The following is a 10,034-nucleotide window of genomic DNA, read 5'->3' on the forward strand; positions in this document are numbered from 1 at the left end:
CTCCTTGTTACAATTCCTGAAAGATTTGAAACTACAATTCCATCTTTGGAAAACATGAAAGACCCATCAATCATCACCTTGGCAGAGTTGTTAAATGCTTTGCAAGAGTAGGAACAAAGGAGACATATACAACAAGGAGGAATAATAGAGGGATCTTTCCAAGCCAAATCACACAGCTACAGCGGTGAAAAAATCAAGAAAAAGATTCAGAGTAAAAGGAAACAAATTAGAGGTTTCATAAATGACAAAAAAATCAACAAACTCAAACTTTTCCATCATGTTCTTATTGTAAAAAGACCAACCATCCACAAAAAAGATGTTGGTGGAGACCCAATGTGAAATCCAATAAGTGTGGACAGTTAGGACATATGGAAAAAATTTGCAAGTCTTTACAACAACAAGGAGAAGCTAATGCTGCTCAGAATCCACAAGATGATGAGCAAATGTTTGTGGCATCCTGTTTCATCACTGACAGCTCCACTAAAAGTTGGCTTATAGACAGTGGTTGTACAAATCATATGTATTATGATTGTGATCTCTTCAAATAGCTTCATCAAACTGTTGTCTCTAGAGTCAAAATTGGAAATGGGGCATATATCAATATGGAAGGAAAAATAATAGTGGCGATTGAAGGTCACACAAGTTTGAAATTTATTTTTGATGTGTTATATATACCTGAAATTAATCAGAATCTTTTGAGTGTTGCTCAGATATTGGAAAAAGGGTATAAGGTGTTGTTTGAAGACAAAAATTACATAATTAAAGATGCAAGAAACATAGTCGTGATGAAAAACAAAAGTTTTGCCTTGGACTTTATGCAAGAAGAGCATGTTGTTGTACACAAAAAAGAAAGCTATACCATGCTTTGGCACAGAAGGTTGGGCCATTTTCACCATGCAATTATATTTTTTATAAAGAAAAATAGTCTTGCAAAAGGTTTGCCTCAATTAGAGAAGGAGTTACATGCATGTGAGATTTGTCGATATGGGAAACAAACAAGGTCCCTTTTTTGAAAAATACAGCTTGGAGAGCTGTTAAGAAATTACAACTTGTTCACAAAGACGTAAGAGGGCCCATCAAAATACCTTCATTGAACGATAGTAAGTACTACATTGTTTTCATTGATGATTTCACAAGATTTTGCTAGATTTATTTCATAAAGTTAAAATATGAAATTGCTGACATTTTTTTTGGAAGTTTAAAGCTTATGTGGAAACTCAAAGTGGTTGCAAGATACAGGTGATCAGGTCTGCTAATGGAACTAAATATACTTCTGAAAAGTTTAACAATTTTTTTCAAGATGCAAGCATCGAAAATCAGTTGATTGCACCTTAGACTCCACAACAAAATGGAGTGGTGGAAAGAAAAAAATAGAACAATTATAGATATGGTAAGGTGCTTACTTCATGACAAAAAATTGCCACAAATTTTTTGGGCTGAAGCAGCAATGTAATACCCCAAACATCGGGTCAATGACTAAAGGGTAAGAATTTAATATTTGGTGGTTTAAATTGAATTAATTAAAAAGTTAAATGACTGATTCTAGAATTTTGTGTATAGGACTTAATCTCAAAGATCTAAATTTTGAAAGGGTATTATAGTCTTTTTAAAGGAAAAGAACTTAATATTCCTTTTAATTATATAAATCATGTGGGAAATAAAAGAGTTAGGAAAAAAGAAATGTCTCGAACCATTGTTTGGTTATCTTTTTCTTCCTCTTTTCCCGTGAACATTAATTCTAAAGGTAAGTGAATGTAAAGTTGATAGTTTCTTGTATTTTTGGTTTGGTGAATGTAAAATTGATGGTTTCTTGTATTTTTGGTTTGGTTTTTAGTCCTTAGGTGATATAAAAGCTTAAGGAAAGCTTAAAGATGAATAAAACTAAGTGATTAAGGATTTAAGAGTGAATTAGTAAAATGGGGTTTTAAGGGATTTTATGAGATTGATTAGTTATTGAATTTCTAATGATATAATTGACTTGTCAAAGGTCTAACTAATGATTTGAAGTGTTAAAAATTATTAAGAACATGTTTGAATGAATGGTATGATTTTTAGTTTTATGAATACCATAGAGAAATTTGGATGTTAAAAAGGGGATTATTGGATATAAGTTGATTAGGATAATTGTTAATGAGTTTGAGGGGTTGAATGGAGCTAAGAGTAAGAGACTTAGGTGAATTTTGGGTAAAATTTGAAGTGAAATAAAGGAAATCTGGGCGAGGGTATCAGTATTGAAAGAACAATACTGATACTATAATGTTAAATTGAAGGAAATAGGTTGAATATGATGAACAATATCGATACTGATTGAATTAGTATTGATACTGAAGTGGAGTATCGATACCAATAGTAAGATATCGATACTATTATTGAAGGTGAAATTCCAGAATGCCAAAATGGTATCGATATTGAAGTGGGTATCGGTACCATAAAAGAGAAGTATCGGTAATGTAGGAAGGGTACCGATACTATTTAGTCTGAATTTTAAATTGGGACTTTGTTTTATTTTTGGTAACCACTAATTGGTTATATGTTAATGGAAAGTTCGTATTGATATTGGATCTATCTATGTGTAGATTTGGTTTGAAATTGTATCGAATGAATCGACATAGTATGAGATTAATCGAAATGGAAAAAGACTTTGTTTAAAATTAAGTGAGGCAAAGGTGAGTCTAACTCATTGGTTTTATATTAGATTTGAGGGCGGCTTGCGATAAGCCAACCTCAGAGTTTTCGATCAAAAATCATTTTATTTATTTTATGCAATATTTTTATTATGTTTTATTTAAGTTACATTTCTAAAGCTATGTTTTAATTGTTATATGCATATGAATGTGAACCTCTGATATGTGAATATATTTATACGAAAATGTTCTACGTGAAAGTACCTTATGAGAATGTATTTAATGTGAATAAGACACACTTTAAATAATGAAATGAGAAATAATTATGTGGTTAAAGCCCAATGTATATATATGAGAATTATAGGTATAGTTGGTATATCAACAGTTAAGGGTTCTACGCGGTCATTCGTGACAAATCTATGTGGTCTTTCGGGACAATTCTACGTGGTGCTTCGGGACAAATTCTACGTGGTCCTTTGAGACAAATTCTACATGGCACTTCGGTGCAATTTATATGAGTAATGGTGACTGCATTAGTGCACAACCTCAATGTACTCAAATACATTGAGTTCTCAATAATATGCGTTGGGCTCTATAAACAAAAGTGTATGAATTGAATTGTGTATAAGATTATAATAATGTGTATGAAATTTATATGGATTTCGTTGATCAATGTTTCTTGAAAGTGTTAAGTAAATACTTTATTGCATTATACTCATTATTACCTCATTAAGTCAACGACTTAGCGTGTGATTGTTTCACACGTAGGTTCAAAGAGATTAGAAGAGTGAAGAATAGGACACAACAACATACGCCAGGAAGATCAGATTAGAACCATTTGAGTAGTAGGTTTCTTATCATTTTGTAAATATTGTTAGCATGTATCATCATGTTTTAAATGGAAATGCTCTGATCAGTTTTTTTGTAAACATATTTTTTTAAAGTTATGTAAATTATTCAGTATTTATTTCATTGTGAGTTTTGAATTACCAATAATAACTTTGTTTTAAGGGTTTCACCACTTAAATTAAGAAAAAAGTTTAAATTTCCATGACTTTTCAAAGAGTAAAAGTTTTAAAAAAGAAATGTGACATCTCAGATTCGTATCTGGGTCAGGTACGGGTTGGGGGGTGTTATATTTATTGGTATTAGAGCTAAGGTTTAATTGATTTTAAGTTCGAAACGAAGCATTTTTTGTTTAAAAAGAATGTACATGCCAACGAAAAGTTAAAAACTTCTGATATGATAAGATAAATTGTGTGATGTCCTTATTAATATAGTTAGTGATATATATATATATATATTTAGATGTTGGACTACGAGGGCTCCCGAAGTGAAGCGGGAGAAGGACATGAGGGAAGTAGTAACTCACCTGCCCCAGTGAGGTAAAGTGAAGAGTAGACTTCTCAAAGAGTGCATATACAAGATCAGGGAGCACCTTAATTTATAGGAGAAGCTGAAGAAGGTCTCGTTTCTGTGGATCATTGGGTAAACGATGTGAAGATTATGCTAGATGGTCTTCATTGTTCTAAAATGGAAAAACTGGATGGAGTGGTCTTATTACTAAGAGGACAAGCACGAATATGGTGGAATAACATGACGAAGAGAGCTCCTAGGGACCAAGTAACATGGTTGTTCTTTCTAAAAGAGTTCAAGAACAATTATATTGGTGATCAGTTCAATCGCCAAATGAAATAATAATTCATGAGTTTAAAGCAAGGGAATCACACTATGTTAAATGAGTACGAGTGCGAGTTCAACAAATTGAGTAGATTTACAATTGAACTGGTTCTTACGGAAAAAGATTCTTGTGATTGGTTCGTAGAGGATTTGCACCCAAGATTGAAGGAGTTATTGTTAGCATTGAACCTTTTCACCTTTCAATAGGTGGTGAACCGAGCTAAAGCCTTAGAGTGAGCTCAAAATGAAATATTTGGGGAGCAAAAGACCCATTAAAACAAGAGAACTGGTGCCTCGTCGGATGTGTCACAATAAAAGAAAAACTGAGGTTTAGGTTTTCAACCTCAGTCTAGATCAGAGTCAGTTGCATCATCAGGTAGATGATCAAATCATGTGAAAACTAAGCAGACTCAATCAGTTGAATAAAGAGCAGAAAAGTCGACTCGATGTCAAAATTATGGTAAAAATCATAGTGTATATGTCAAATGGTCCCCAGAGCATGCTTCAGATATGGGGACACTGGACATTTTATCCGGGATTATCCATTAATGACCGGAGGGCCGGTACAGTCTGAGAGATCTACTATTATACCTCAGAGAGGTAGAGGGTGAGGTCGAGGAATGAATCAATCTGAGTCGTCCAGTCAACCTGAAATGCACTCAACTGCTCGGGTCTACAATCTTAAGACTAATGAAGATCGTGATAATCCTGTGTAGGTACTTTTCAGTTGTTTGATAAATTTGTTTTGGTTTTGATTGACTCGTGATCAACTTATTCTTATGTTATTAGCAAACTGGTAAAAGATTTGAAAATTTAGTTAGAATCTATTAGTAGTGAGGTGATTGTGACTAACCCGTTAGGGAATAGTGCTCGGGTGAATCAGTTGTATCGAGGGTGTCCCATAAGGATTCATGGAATTGAATTCTTTGTTATTCTAATGGAATTACCCTTTGACGAGTTTAAAGTAATATTGGGAATGGTTTGGTTGTATCATTATCATGCCAATGTCGATTGTAGATTGAAGAGAGTAACTTTTATAAGTCCTGATGTATTAGAAGTAATTGAGATCAGTGAAAGATTTAATCCATTAGCTAATGTAATATCGGTGATGTCGACTAAGAAGTTAATGTTACAAGGATGTCAAGATTTCATCGCCAATGTGATCGATACTCGACTCAAGGAGAGAGAACTGGAGGACATTCTAACGGTCAGAGAATTTCCAGATGTATTTCCCTCTGAGTTGCCGGGATTACCTCTGGATATGAAGGTCGAGTTTCAAATTGAGGTAATGCCTGGAATGACACCAATTTTGATGGCTCCTTACAGAATGACCCCGAAGAAACTGAGTGAGTTAAAGACTTAGTTACAAGAGTTATCGGATAAAGGGTTCATCAGACCTAGCGTGTCACCTTAGGGTGATCCAGTGCTATTTGTAAAGAAGAAAGATAGTTCGATGCATCTCTATATTGATTATCGACAACTCAACGATGTGACAATAAAGAACAAATATCATTTTCCAAGAATCAACGATTTATTTTATCAACTTAAGGGAGCTTCGATGTTCTCCAATATTGATTTGCGCTTTGGCTCTCATTAGTTGAAGATTCAAGAAATGGACATTCCAAAGATGACTTTTAGGACTCGATATGGTCATTATGAATTCGTAGTTATGCCGTTTGGGTTAACTAATGCACCTGCCGCGTTTATGGACCTCATGAATAGAGTTTTTAACTCTATCTTGATCAGTTCAAGGTTATCTTCATTGGCGATATCTTGGTGTATTCAAAGACAAATGAAGAGTATGACGCACACCTTAGAGTGATTCTTTAAATACTTCAAGACAAGAAAATTTATGCTAAATTTTATAATTGTGAATTTTGGTTACCTAAGTGACATTCCTTGGACATGTGGTATCTGTAGAGAGGATTCGAGTAGATCCTCAGAAGATTAAGGCTATAATGGAATGAAAAGATCCAAGAAATGTTTTTGAAGTACAAAGTTTCTTGGGTTTGGCTAGATATTATCGAAGGTTCATAAAGGACTTTTCGATTAATTCCTCCCCTTTGAAAAATCTATTAAGAAAATATGTGCCCTTCAATTGGACGGAAAAATGTCAAAAAAGTTTTGAATTGTTAAAGAAAGTACTAACGGAAGCTCCATTGATAGTCCAACCAGAATTGAGTAAGGACTACACAGTTTTTAGTGACACTTCCCATAATGGGTTAGGATGTGTTTTAATGCAAGATGAAAAAGTAGTGGCCTATGCTTCGAGACAACTTAAGTCACATGAGAAAAACTATCTTACTCACGATCTTGAGTTAGCAGCGGTGGTGTTTGCATTTAAGATATGACACCACTATTTATATGGTGAATGATGTTACATTTTCACATATCACAATTTCTTAAAGTATTTGATGACTAAAAAAAAACTAAACCTAAGACAAAGGAGATAGATCGATCGAGTTACTTAAAGACTATAATGCAATCATAGATTATTACCTTGGGAAAGCTAATGTAGTAGCTGATGCCCTTAGTCAAAAGACTTTTACCGTTTTATGTATGATAAATGCCCGACTTGCGTTAAAGGAAAATGTGTTTTGATGGCCTAATTAAATCTAAGACCGTTATTGTTTGAGTGGATAAAGGAGTTACAAATGAAGGATGATAAGTGTTTAGCCATATTAGAACAATTAGAAAAAGGTGAAATCAAGAACTTTGAAGTAAAGTCAAATGGATGCTTATACTACAGAGATCGAGTTTGTGTTCCAAATGATGAAGATTTGAAAAGAGATATACTTTCTGAAGCACATTGTAGTCCGTTGACTATGCATCCATGAGAGAACAAAATGTACCAAGACTTAAAAGGAAGATACTGGTGGCCAGGTATAACCATAAAGGACTGAGCATAACCATGGAAGAAGATACTTCATTTTGGTTGAAAAGGAAAGCTCAGTCCTAGGTTCATTGGACCCTATGAGATATTAAAAAGAGTGGGACCAGTCTCATATCAGTTAGCATTGCCACCAGAAATGGAAAAGACACATGATGTCTTTCATGTGTCTATGCTCAGGAGATATCGTTCAGATCCTTCACAAATCATAGCGCCGAAAGAAATAGAAGTTCAACCTGACTTGACCTACGAGGAAGAACCAATGCATATTTTAACATATGAAGTCAAACAGCTAAGGAACAAGACGATTCCATTAGTTAAAGTTCTTTGGAGAAATCACAAGGCAGAAGAGGCGACATGGGAACATGAAGAGGACATGAGACGAAAGTTTTCTCATCTCTTTGTACATTGAAATTTCGAGGATGAATTTTCTTAAGGGGGAGAATTGTAATACCCCAAATATCAGGACAGTGACTAAAGTGTAAGAATTTAATATTTGGTGGTTTAAATTGAATTAATTAAAAAGTTCAAGGACTGATTCCAGAATTTTGTGTAAAGGACTTAATCTAAAATATTTAAGTTTTGAAAGGGTATTATAGTCTTTTTAAAGGAAAGAAATTTATATTCATTTTTAAAGGATATAAATCACATGGGAAATAGGAGAGTTAGGAAAAAAAGAAATATCTGGAACCTTTTGTTTGATTATCTTCTTCTTCCTCTTTGCCTGTGAACACCAGTTCCAAAGGTAAATGAATGTAAAGTTGATGGTTTCTTGTATTTTTTGTTTGGTTTTTAGTCCTTGAGTGGTATAAAAGCTTAAGGAAATCTTAAAGATGAATAAAACTAAGTGATTGAGGATTTAAGAGTGAATTAGTAAAATGAGTTTTTAAGGGATTTGACGAGATTGATTAATTCTTGGAATTCTAATGATATAATTGACTTGTCAAAGGTCTAACTAAGAGATTTGAAGTGTTAGAAATTATTAATAACATGTTTGAATGAATAGTATGATTTTTAGTTTTAAGAATACCATAGAGAAATTTGGATGTTAAAAGGGGGATTATTGAATATAAGTTGATTATGATAAGTGTTAATGACTTTTAGGGGTTGAATGAAGCTAAGAGTAAGAGTCTTAGTTGAATTTTGGATAAAATTTGAAGTGAAATAAAGGAAATCTAGGCGAGGCTATCGGTACTGGAAGAACAATACCGATACTATAATGTTAAATTGAAGGAAATAGGTTGAATATGATGAATAATATTGATCATGATTGAATTAGTGTTGATACTGAAGTGGAGTATCGATACCAAGAGTAAGGTATCGATACTATTATTGAAGGTGAAATTCCATAATGCCAAAATGGTATCGATACTGAAGTGGGTATCGGTATCATAAAAGAGAAGTATCAGTACTGTATGAAGGGTACCGATACTATTCAGTCAAAATTTAAAATTAGGAGTTTGCTTCATTTTTGGTAACTACTAATTATTTATATGTTAATGGAAAGTTGGTATTGATATTGGATCTATCTATGTGTACATTTAGTTTGAAATTGTGTCGAAGGAATCGATATAGTACGAGATTGATCAAAAAGAAAAATGACTTCGTTTAAAACTTACGTGAGGCAAAGGTGAGTGCAACTCATTGGTTTTATATTAGACTTGAGGGTGACTTGCTATAAGCTAGACTCAGAGTTTTCGATCAAAAACCATTTTATTTCTTTTATGCAATATTTTTATTATGTTTTATTTAAGTTACATTTCTAAAGCTATGTTTTAATTGTTATATGCACATGAATGTGAATTTGTAATATGTGAATATGTTTATACGAAAATGTTCTACGTGAAAGTACCTTATGAGAATGTATTTAATGTGAATAAGACACACTTTAAATAATGAAATGAGAAATAATTATGTGGTTAAAGCCCAAGGTATATATATGTTGAGTTAATCGATCGACGGAATCGGCCAAAAGGGGGGGTGAATTGGCAATTAAAAATTTCGTGGAAGCTTTTGCAGAAAAATTGAAAGTAATTGCACAGCGATTTACAGTGGTTCGACTTTCTCAAACAAAGTCTACGTCCACTACCTTAGCTATCCACACTAAGGATTTTCCAACAAATTCACTAATTTGTTCTTTCTTTTGAGGCCAAAGATATAACCTTACAAAATCCCTCAAGAGTATACCCCAACTCTTGAGAACACTCTTTTTCCCAAAGAGAAGATTACAAATTTGCAAACTTACAAGAAAACCTCACAAGGTAAGATGTTTGCACAATTCTAGAACAAGAAAACAACACTCAAAGATAATTACAAATGAGCACAAATGGTGTTCTTGAAAGCAAAATGAATATTGAAAGGAAAATTGGCTTGATTTGCACAAACTTGGTGTTTGATGCTTTCTCTCTTGTTTCTCTATATTTTCTTGTTGATCAAGGACTTCAGAACTTGTTTAAATACACCTTGAATCTCTTTTGAACGTTGGGGATGATTAGTGAAGATCATATAGCCGTTTTAATGTGAAAACAATTAATAAAATAGTTTGGAGCGTGGGGGGAATCGGTACCCCCTATGGGGAATCGGTTCCCTAAGTGTAAAATTCAAATATTTTGACCGTTGAACAGGGGGGAATCGGTACCCCCTATGGGGGAATCGATTCCCTCCGAGCATTCTGGAAATCTCGGAGCCAAACCATTCAGGGGGAATCGGTACCCCATTGGGGGGGAATCGGTTCCCTCTGAGCAATCTGGAATTTTTGGCTTTGAAATGGTTCGAAATACTTTGTAAAATTATTTTGAAATTGTTTTAAGATTAAAACTTAATTTTACACTTTGAGTAAG

This window comes from Hibiscus syriacus, unplaced genomic scaffold (genome assembly GCF_006381635.1).
Source record: "Hibiscus syriacus cultivar Baekdansim isolate YM2019G1 unplaced genomic scaffold, ASM638163v2 tig00000916_pilon, whole genome shotgun sequence".
Taxonomy (NCBI): Eukaryota; Viridiplantae; Streptophyta; class Magnoliopsida; order Malvales; family Malvaceae; genus Hibiscus; species Hibiscus syriacus.